The sequence below is a fragment of the Solanum pennellii genome, chromosome 4 (genome assembly GCF_001406875.1).
Source record: "Solanum pennellii chromosome 4, SPENNV200".
Classification (NCBI taxonomy): domain Eukaryota; kingdom Viridiplantae; phylum Streptophyta; class Magnoliopsida; order Solanales; family Solanaceae; genus Solanum; species Solanum pennellii.
In genome coordinates this window covers 57,989,531-58,001,732 of record NC_028640.1, presented here as the reverse complement: position 1 = coordinate 58,001,732, position 12,202 = coordinate 57,989,531, and the positions used below count along the sequence as shown (strand labels likewise).

Here is a 12,202-nt window from a genome sequence, read left to right as displayed (position 1 = left end):
ATATATATATATATATATATATCAATTATATTAAAATACTTACATTATATTATACATAGTAAAAATTACTGGAATCGCATAATGTAAGATCTAAATTATATCCTATCCCTACTATTTTTCATTTTACAAAAATCTCTTAAAATAAGAGTCATCCGGATACTTATTTATTGTCAAGATACATTTTATCAAATACATTATTAAAATCCTATTGTTGTGATTAATAAGGAAAAAATAACATAAAACTATTTCACTTATTTTAATTCCCACTGTTTACGCCTAACTGATTATTATCAGTCTATCCCAACAGGTAAATGATACTCTAATTTCAAAACATTATGAGTTCTAAATTCTTGATTATGAGTTGCTATATAGTATGCATTGAGATCCTTGAGTTTTTTTTCACGTTTATGTTCCCACATGAATCCCATTTACTGATTTTTCTTTAAGAATGTTTTGATCAAATATTTTTTCTTAAATTGATTTTTGAGAAGTTAACAGTGAATCCAAAAGTGAAGTTTAAAGTATGACTTTGATTAGAGTTTAAGGGAACTAAATAATTCCCAAATGTATTACAGTAGTACCTCAGTAAATTTATACTCTGTTAATCTAATAATGGGAAAATTAGTAAACTAGTCAAAAATAGTAACATATTCAGTAAAAATATCCGTACTTTAATATTAGTAATAATGTCAAAAATGTCGTTATTTTAGAATTTTTATGTATCCCAATTTTCTTCCTACTTTATCTCCCTCCACATTTCAGTTAATTCTATATCCTATTTTTTTTTTTAAAAAAAAACATTCTCTCTCTCATATTTATCTTTTCAAATTTTTAATTCTCTCTCCCATTAATTTTTTTCTCTCTCTCATATTTATTTTTTCTATACTCCTTCAACATTATCTGTCGTATATTCTGGTTGTTTTTTTTGTCAAAATTGAATCAACAAAAATCCCTTTGATTAATGTATCCTTAATCTTTATCATATTTTTAGATTTCTTTTCTGATTTTTTTGTTTAAATATTAAAAAGTTATTGTTTGTATTTTTTAAATCTCGGTTAGGGTTTACTCTCCAATGGTTGAATCCAAGAGGCTTACTAGAGGTATCCATCTTAATCAACGGATTTCTAGCGATTTTTCGTTCTTTAATTTATTTATTACTCAAGAATTAGCAGATAATGTAGGATCCGCTGCTAAAATGCAGGACCCAATTTGTGTGCAAAACCTTCCTCAAAATTCAGAACGGAAATGTAGAATCTTCATCTACTAGTGGGGATCTTGAAAAGAAGACGAAGACTGAATAGTTGTCGAACAATTTTCTATTAGTTTGTTTTGTATTTATAGTTCTTTTTTAGAATTTTGTTCTTTTGTATTCAAATCACTATGTATGCTATCAATATTTGTATTTATTAAAAATCCCATGTTACATAGTTTAGAAATTTTGTATTTGTCCCTAATTTATATTCATCCAAAGGTATGTCAACTAGTTATGTATTTTATTTATAGGAAAAACAACTTTTTATTAGTTTATTTTGTTTTTATAGTTTTTCTTCAAATTTTTGTATCCTTTCTCAATTTGTATTTAAACTAGTGTATGCTATTAATATTTGTATTCATGCAAAATCTTATGTTGCATAATTTATGAATTTTTATTTGTCCCTAATTTATATTTATCTCAAAGGCAAGCCAACTAGTTATGTATTTTATTTAAGAATGATTGCAACAAAAATTTTCGTATTCTTTTCCAATTTTATATTTCATTCTCACTTTTCCCTCATATTATCTTTATATTTAATACATCATTATTCAAAATACAATATAAAAACTAGAACGAATACAAATACAAATAATATACATATTGGAATGAGTACGACATAAGATTCTGAAGAGAAATAAATACACAATGAAAAAATATACGAATAAGAATATGTTTCTCAAATAGCTACATATTTATTTGACATATATATTGGAATGAATACAAACTAATAAAGAAATACAAGTTTCATTATACAAAATACAACATGAAAACTAGAATGAATACATATTCAAATGGTTTATTTATTGGAATAAATACGATTTAAGTAAGAATACAAAATTCTGGAAAATAAAACAAATACACTATGAGAAAAGTATGTCAAAAAATAGATAAAACTATAGGTGTTCAAATTTCTCAATTAAAAAAATTAAATTTAATAAATAAAACTATAATATACTATCATAAAGTTTTGTAACAATAATTAGTGAAAATTGGATATTAATTTTTTTTATTCTGTGATTTTCATAACAATAATTAATGAAAATTGGATATTGAAATTTTTATAGGTGTGGTACTTCTTTAATTCTGTGATTTTCATAACAATAATTAGTGAAAATTGAATATTTTTATTTTGGTAAATAAAAGTGTTTAGAAACAATGAAAATTAACAAAATTGGATATTGAATTTTTTAGAACAATGGTGAAAGGCGTGTTTTTTAGAACATGGTGACAGAAGAAGAAACACATGAAAGTTGGTGTATTTTGATAAATAGTAACTGATGAGACTTTTAAGCATTTGTTCCTTTTTAAAAATAATTCTTTCCCCTAAATTCCTCGCGTCTGCTATATAAATTTTGTATCCTTTAAAATAATAAAAACATAAATAAGATGCATAACAAATTAAATTTTGACATTTTACTAAATATTAAAAGTGTTGCTAATGAGCCCTCTTAAATGTTAAAACATTGACATTTTGAAAATTTTCTCAATAATAATCTCTTTAAGATAATATTTTTCTCCAATCCCAACTTGTGTCAATGGAAAAAAATCACTCATTTCTATATAAATTTTGTAATCCTTAAAATAATAAAAACATAAATAAGATGCATAACAAACTAAAATTTTGACATTTTTACTAATTATTAAAAGTGTTGCTAATGAGCCCTCTTAAATGTTAAAACATTGTCATTTTGAAAATTTTCTCAATAATAATCTCTCTAAGATAATATTTTCCTCCGATCCCAACTTGTGTCAATGAAAAAAATCACTCATATCTATAAGATAATATATTTCCAAAAGACCCCTATATGCATAAATGGCCCCATTAATATTATTAATTAATAATTTTTTAAAAGTAAAAATACATCTAAGATAATTTAGTGAAATATGATTATATTATTTTATATTTTTTCTATTGTATCCAAAAGTTTCAGTTCTATACTTTTGAACTGCACCATAAAATTGTGATGAGTTCTAGATGTGATACGTGCTTCCTTACACGTACTGGTTCCAAAGATATTGTATTTATCTTCAACTTTATCATCATTATTTTTTCCCCAATGGTATCCATAATTTCTTCTAAACTCTTGACCTTTGAACATGTATCATTTTAACTCCTCCAACATGCTATTTGTAAGACCCCGAAAATGAAATAGGATGCGCTAGAGCCTCACATGTGTTTTAGGAGTTTATAACTTGTTGATTTAATGTTAAAATGAGTTTATAGGTTAGTTTGGTTGTATTTGAGGTCAAACGTCAAGGAACGACCAAGACGTTCAGAGACTAGTTTTATGCGTACTAGTGTGTTTCAGTGTTATATGGGTGAAGTTAGTGTGTTCTTTGAGGTCTAAGTCATGTGGAGATGACTCATATTAGTGGAACATCGAGTTTAGGGGTTTAACGTCCGGGTACAACTCCCCAAGGACCCAAAAGGGACCCTTGAGGAAGACCCCATCTCTTGGCCAAGAAGCTGCCAGGGCAGCATGACTCACAACCACAAACCACAACCTGTCAAGCAACCAACGGCTCGTGGGTCTTGGGCGTGAACTAGGACTGCAAAGGCCTGTAGGTTTTGAGCCTCTGACCAGAACCATGGATCTCAATGATGGAGCGTGAAAGACCATGGTCCGTGGTCTAGTGGGTGTGGTATGGACCTGCAATGCTAAACTTGTCTCGGCCAAGCCAAGGGTGGTTTGGTAAATTCCACCCTTGGATGAATAAATGGGGGGACAATTATTTTATGTGTATTTAGGTATTTTAAGTTATATTATACACTAAAAACATAGAATTTAGACTTCATTCTTAAAAACACAAAACCCTACCCCCCCCCCTCCAAAAAAAAAGAAGAAGTTCTCTCAAAATCCTACGGAAGCTTAATCTCAAATTGGAGCTAGGATTGAAGATTTCCATAGCTTTCTTCTACAATTTCGATGGCTTCTTAATATTAAGGTGTGTTGACTCTTTATCTAGAGTTAGATTTCTCTCTAGAGCCAATTCGCAAATGTTTTCAAGCTTTCCAAAGATTATGAATAACCCACTTCTTCTCAACTCATGGGTTCTTGCATAAAATGGTTCCAAACGAATTTATATGATTATATTATGATTTATTTTATGATTTCAAGTGAAAAATCCATGAACCTATGATCTTCAATAATTTCTAAATTTGACTTATAAATTGGGTTTTATGATAATGATTAGATATTGATGAAATTGAGTTTAGATTGAATTGTATTGTTGATTCTTATTGTTATCTACTTCTATTGATGATAAATTGTTAGTATAAGGATGAGTTTGGAATTATGTCCTTGTGGGCAAATTATGGGTAAGTCCTCTTGTGATGATAGAATTGTTGGGAACTGAATGATGTCAATTTGGCTTTGGATGATGGTAAGTTATTCTATTTTCATTGTTAATGTAGAATTGATAGTAGTATGCATACATGGGTTGGTTATAAGTTCTACCCTAGGCAAGTAGAACACCTTCCACGGTGTGGGGTCTTATGACACCGGATTCCATACCTATCTAGTGTGGTCTATGTCGGTTAATACCTATTCCCATTAGATGAGATGTACACTTTAGCTATTGGTTAGGTTCTTCAACGTTTAGGTAATAGTATGGGATGGTATGTACACATAGCATGAGTAAGATTTGAAGGTACTAGAGTGGGTTCCTTAGATCTCCCAAGACCATTATGTGAAGCCTCTTAAATGAATGAGTGTCTTATTTAGTGATTCTAATAATGAAGGTTGAATTGTTGGGTTGTGTTAAAGACGAAACATCCTTACTTCGGGTAGTCTTGAGGACCACCTAGGTGTGTATGAAGGGGTTGTATGGGCGACCACTTTATGTCTTACTTAGGTGGGCCTTAGGATAACCTTCGGTAGAGGGTCTATAGGGTTAAATGAGTTACTTAATGAATATGGTCATATCTTGTGGATTATGGGAGTATTATCTTGTATGTTGATGATTGACTTGTATGATGTCTTTTATACTTGGTTTATGAAGTTTTATCAAAATAGCATGAAAAACATACTTCAACTAAAGTATCCCTTTTTGCATGATTTATTGCATGTTCATTATACTTAGTGCTTAATTGTACTAATATAATATTTTCCTCTATTTTTCTACAAAGTGTAGGTGTGGGCAAGTGAGGTGATCTCTAGAGTTGAACCTTGGGACTTAAAAATTCTCTCAAGATTTGGGTATGCCCTCATATGCCGAGGACAAGACTTCTTATTCTAGTTACTTTTTCACTTAGACATTTGTATAAGACATTATACTTTTCTTTCAATGTAATTAAGGGTCGTGTCCCTAGTTTGAGATTCTTTTTAGTTTGGGTCTATGTAGGCCATTATGAGACTAGTATTCCATTGCTTTTTTAAAGACATCTTTTGAAAAGTGTTGGCTCCTAAGGGTTATGATTTCTTTAAAAAGGTTTAAATTCCGCACTATCTTATGATAATGCGATGAATGAATGCTAAGGGCTTGTATAAGACCCCCGAGAGGTCGAATACGCCGTGTGACGACTAGGGAGTGCTCGCGGGTCGTTACACTATTAACATTCATTTTATTGTTGTACCTGAGATCATTAATCATGACCTCAAGTTCATGAATGACGTTTTCACAAGTGGATTCATACAAAATTCTTTGAGATTTCATCTCTGAATGAATTTTGCGGTGTCAAGACACTCTTTTAATTAATTAAAAATATTATTTTATTGGTAAATAATCTCTACAAAACAGTAATATTTCATAATTACATCTATATTTATTTCGTGAGGTTTTATTATATTTTTACATGGAGAAAGAGAGTGTTGTTTTCAGAAAACTCACACATAGTTATTAGAGAGAATTTATTACCTCTTAAAGAGACCCTTACGAACTTATCTCATCCTAGAGACAGTATTTTTTCTCTTAAGCATTGAATTATATATTTTGGGAGTAATATTGATCATCGATATGAGCAAGAGTTCAGACAACTCACATTCTCCATAAATCACGTAGCCAGCGTGGGTTAGAATCGCACTGACTTTCAGGTGACTTTTGACTACCTTTGAGCAGATCTTTATAGTGGATCCATGGGTTAAGTTTGTTCTATACCCCTACAAGGTATGAGATAGTTTTTGCAGCATAGAATATATAATGTATCATCACGAGGCGCATAGTGATGATTTTTTACTTAAGAAATTCCCATTTAAAGTAAAGCATATTTTTATTTATATATTTTAGTTCAATATTAATTATTACTGCATTCTAGTAGTGTGAACTTAAATGATTTTCGTCAAGATTTACACTATACTTCAGTTGAGTACTTTCAGTCCTTCAGTTTAGTATTTACTATTATTGCATTCCTCGATAAAGAGTTTAAATGATTTTTATCATGATTTATATTATTCTTTAGTTGAGTTACCTTCGGTCTTTCAATTCAGTTATTTTTTTTATTGAGCTCTATTACATACTTTTTACATTCAATGTACTGATGTCATTCAACCTGTATCTTTTTATGATGCGGATTCAGGTACTTAGGATCATCAATAGGATTTCCGTCGAGATCACATCATCCACTCGTTAGTTTTTGCTAAGGTCTACTAAAATTTGGAGGACTTCAATTTTATAATTTGTTAGTTGTAGCATTTTAAGGTGTCGTGAGTCTTATCCCGACACCTATCCTTGTACATTGGATGCTTCATAGATAGAAAGTCATGACCAGTCTTTCAGTATTCAGTTTCAGATGTTTTATTTAAGACTTTATGTTTTATACTTAGTATTTTTCAGATGGTTTTGAGATTCAGTAAACTGTTCTAAACAATTCTTCAGTTTGATGCTTGTGTATGCTTGAGTTAGTCTTTCACTTAGTAGTCAACTAGGATAATGATTCACTTGGGGACCAACAATGGTTTTCAAGTACCGACCACATCCAGGATGTAGGCTTTGGTATCAAACCTATCAAGTTTCAATATAGTTTCCTAGGTTTTAGTGATTACGCATTCAAGCTCTTGTTTATGTTTAAACATAATTCTTTCTACTATATTAGGTGATATCTCTCCTTTTGAAAAGTTTATTGTAAGCCTCCATCTCTTGCTCACATGAGAGTCATAGGAAGTTTATGCCTTGAAATTACCTCACTAAACAAGACAAGTTTAGTCCAAAAGCAGTGAAGATTGTATTAGTAGGTTATGGAGTCACATAAAAAGGTTACAATTATATGATCTAAGAATAGAAATTTCTTTATCAATATGGATGTGATGTCCATGGAGACAGTCTTCCTTTTCAAGTTGGTAGTCTTTCACTACAAACTCAGCCTAACTGTCCCAATCTTTTTGCATTTGATGATTTGATTCCAACTCCTGTGAATTATTCTCCTACTCCTAAGATACCTCTTTCTGGATTTGATGAACATGAACCTGTTCAGAATATTGTAGATCCTTCACATGTAGCCTTACTTTCCAATTCTACAGATGTAGTAACATCTTCAATAATGTCACTCACTTACCTCTTATAAGAAGATAAATTAAAGGATTTTGACCTCCTATTTGGCATAGAGGTTGTATCACCGTAATTGGTTCAAGTAGTGGTCTCTACTCTATTGCGTTAGTATTGGACTATAAACATCTGTTTCCTAAGTATCAAAACTTTATGTCTAAATTTTCATCTGAAACTAAACGTACTACTTACACAGGAGTTGCTAGGGATGCTAGATAGGTGGATGCCATGAAGACTGAGATTAAATCACTTGATATTAACAAGACCTTAAATCTAATGGACTTACCCAAGGGAAAGAAAGCTATAAGTTGTAGATAGGTCTAGAAAGTTAAGTACAATGCAGATGGCTCGGTGGAAAGGCTCAAGACTATATAAGTGGCTAAAGGATACAATTGTATGGAAGGTTTTGAAAATTAAAGGACATTTTCACCTGTGGTTAAAATGACCTCTGTCTGGATTAGGACTGTTATTTCATGTACAACTGCTAATCATTGGACAACACATCAAATGAATGTCTATAATGTGCTTTTGCATGGAAATTATATGAGAAGGTGTATATGACTCCTCATGATTTTGGTGGGAAGACTGGAAACCCTCGGATCTGTAGGTTGTTGAAATCTCTCTGTGGGCTGAAGCAAGCTTCAAAATAGTGGAACATTAAGCTCAACATTACCTTGATTGAATCAAACTTCCAATAGAGTACTAGAGATCATTCTTTGCTTACCAAGAGGAATTGTGTAGCGACCCTTTCGGAAGGATACTATCACTTAAAGAACAAATCTAAAATTTAATACTTGCAGCGATATTTAAAAGAGATTTACGAAGGACATATTGATTATAATCTAGTAGAGGAATTAGGTTCATAATAAAATAGTTAAGGAAGTGAAGCCCGCCCATTTACACATTAATTTGATGTCAAATTGATATTGTGCAGAATTTTGACTTATGACGGCAGAACCCTTTCAGAATAGTCTAAGCAAATAACTTACGAGATTTTCATGCATATATTATACTCACACTTAAAAATAATATAAAAAGAATATTACCAACTTCCGAGTACCAGAATTAGCCGGTTCATGCTTCACACAGACATTCAAATAAATAGTAAATTTAGTATATTGCAAGACTTGTGTTTACACACCCCAAAAAGAACTAAAAATATAGCCATACCTATAGTACAACCCATGGTGACATGATCAACTTAGCCTTCAAAATTTCATGTAAATGTTCAACACATAGATCATGTACAAGTCCCAATTTATACCAAATATAGATGCCTATATGCAAATGTGATCTTCCTTAAGGCTCTCAAAATCTCCATCTCCAATGGCAAGCTTCATGCATTCTCTCGAACATTCCCTACGATAGAAACAACTATCGCTAAGCATATAGCTTAGTGGTGTAAGAACTATACGTTCGGAGCCCTCAGGTTCACCAAGCTACCTTTCTCAATTCATGGGCAGCACAATTGAAACATAATAAATAAATCAAGTAAACAATATATAAAAAGTCTCAAGTTCGATATTTAAAGATCCAAATGTCAAGAACGCTCATATCACCATTTTCCAAGAGATTCAGTAACAAGGCTCGCCCAATATATACATCATATCGTCACTCCAACCACAAGCAGATATCAAGAATGACCGACACCCTGGATCAAGAAGGTCAAAACTCAATAATCAAGAGAGCCAAGAACAGTATTAAAAATGGCTTTTCAGTTCGTACTTAAAATGGACAACTTATATACTTCAGACGAACTAAAAATCCAGATTCAAGATGAAAAATGTTTCGAATCAAGAGGCATGCCAATAGTGACAAAGTCACAGCCACAAGAAGGACAAGGTCACAGCAAGAGTGCCAGGTGATCAAACAATTCGTACAAGTAGGCAAGTTACACAAGTGTCTTTAATGTCTTAAAGGATACCAACACGACAGTGCAAAGTGACAAGAGGTAACCAAGGTACCAAGATAAACTTTCAGATATACTAGCTGGTAAAAAGAGTACAAGTACAAGTTTATACATAAATCTCAGTGTTTAGCATAGAAATAGTCCAAAACAACATCTAGAGTTTAAACCGTAGGCCAACCAACGTATCAAGGTCCTCAACTTGTTCACGAGTATATAAAACCTTAATAAATAAAATTGAATAACTTCTTTAATAACTAGCAGCTTAATAATGTTGACGTAAAACAGAATTATCATCACAAGTAAGCCTAACATGTACAAATACGATTATTCTCCCAAATAGTAATTTTGGCCAACCTAGTACCTCATGTCGCAACTTAGATTTGAAAAGGGAACGACAGAACTGGACTTTATATCCTTCATGAAAGATGTAGGTACATCTCTTAAGGTTGTAAATAATCAAGAATCACCGCAAAATACATTTTATACAAAAAAATATAATCAAAACATTAACAGTTGATCATACAAGATTTCTAATTCTGAAATCTGGACAGAACTTGTCCTATGTTGTGTCTCATATTTCGAACCCATAACAGCTAAATTAGTGTTTCACATAACCATAGGATTTGTAGGTATTAGAATTAGCTTTCCAAATCATATTTATTCACCGAAAAAGGAGCTTTAGAAAACAAGATATTCTATAAGTGCTACACATTACTCAGCTCAAAAATAGATCTCAACTACTCACCAAAAGATAGGATATGTCTCGACTTCCAACTAAAAGGACCAGGGTTTTCTTGTGATTTTTGTAAGTAATATGGTTAAGGAAGTTCTCTAAGTTTCTTAGAGTTAAAGAAGACGAATTTCACCAGAGGAAGTGTGAATAGAGTCACCAAAAGTGATGTTTATCACTTTACAACTGTCCTTACAAGGTGTTGCCCAAACAAAAAGTGTGCTGCCCAAAATGCATACATACTGTATATACCTATATTTATATCCCTCACCTCCCTTCCAAGTTATGGGTAATCCTAATTAGAATATTACGTAAATATCCCTATACAGTCTCTTAAATTACGATCACAATTATGTTAAGCAAGTTTGCAAATATCACAAAATTTCAAATTTTCAAATTGAGAACAAAACATATTATAGTAATTAAGTAATGGTGTATCAATATGCGACTCTCTAGGGGTGCTACAAAAGAGTGACAAATTGGTAATAGTACTCATTTACGTGGATGTTTTGTTGTTGACTCTGAATGATCCCACGCCATGATTATTAATACTAAGGTAGCATTACAACATGCTTTCAAAGATCAAGGATCTAGGAGTGAGACAGACATTCTTATTCATCAGAGGAAGTATGCTTTAGTTAATAGCAGGAGCTAACCAATGGAACTAAACCTAAAACTCTCCACAACTAAACCACATCATCATTGTGTATGTATAGCAATGCACATATCACATTTTGTAACTAATACATTGAAGAAGAATGTTCTCTCTGTTCATGAGCTTCAAACACATTGTTGATTCTTAGATATTTTCATCATTGTGTATATTCATAAACTTAACATTTCATATGTTGTCCAATACACAAATTGCAAGAGATTAATTATACTTATTTAGAGTTTAGTTTTGGCTAATTCTGATCATTATTAGAGTTGGATAATTGTAATTCCAAATCATCTGACTTACTCAACTCTTTATTTACTTCAATATCCTCTGCACTTGTCTCCATCTTTTTGCCCCACAAAAAAATCCATAAAGACCAGCCACTACTATGATTGACCCTACAACTCTGATATATTTCAAAAAATGATCAAACATTTTGTACTAAAAGAGTTAACAATATGAAAAGAAAGTGTACGTGTGGTTTACATTCCAAGATATAATTTTTCACGAAGCAAAATCCAACTCAGAAATGCAGAAATAACCAACAACAACGGATTGAACATCGAGACATATAAAGGACCTTTTTTCTCAACATCAAATAAAACTTATCATGGTCATAAACAGTTTAGACCGGAAATATTTATAAATTTTTGAATGAAATTTATATATTTATGAACTACATAAAAAGTACTAAAAGTCACAATAACTGACAATTTATATGCATATTTCATGGTAAAAAGTGAACTTGTTTGAATCTTGAAATTTGAAAGGTGATACATAAATTTGTTATATAAGTTTAATAGATAAGCAAAAGAGTCGTACATTATAAACCACAGAGAGAGCTCTAATGGGGTTTAAAGCCCATTCAGAAAGTTTAGGGACGATGCAAAAGCCAATAATGACTCCACACTTGCCATTAAGCACATCAATGTTATGCATGTATATGGAGCTGCATACTTCTCATTTAGCTTTGTCTAATTTAACCCACAAAATAACAACAAAAATATTTGTTAGAACTAGAGTTAATACCTCAGATGGTCACTCAACTTTGCACTATTCTCTCAGAAAGTCACTCAACTTTCAATTTTCCCTCAAAAGTCACTCAACTATGCACTCTTCTCTCAGAAAGTCACTCAACTTTCAATTTTCCCTCAAAAGTCACTCAACTAT

The 12,202-nt window shown here is 31.6% G+C and overlaps 1 long non-coding RNA gene and 1 pseudogene across 1 annotated transcript; both read right to left on the bottom strand.

The window, feature by feature from the left end:
- Positions 1–8,827: 8,827 nt before the first annotated feature.
- Positions 8,828–10,565, bottom strand: LOC114076977. The gene is made up of 2 exons (XR_003578062.1): positions 10,390–10,565; positions 8,828–9,386 (listed from the first exon to the last, which is right to left on the bottom strand). It is a non-coding gene; the product is annotated as an uncharacterized LOC114076977 (long non-coding RNA).
- A 697-nt stretch (positions 10,566–11,262) lies between these two features.
- The window catches only part of LOC107016823, a 10,998-nt pseudogene continuing 10,058 nt past the window's right edge, over positions 11,263–12,202 (bottom strand).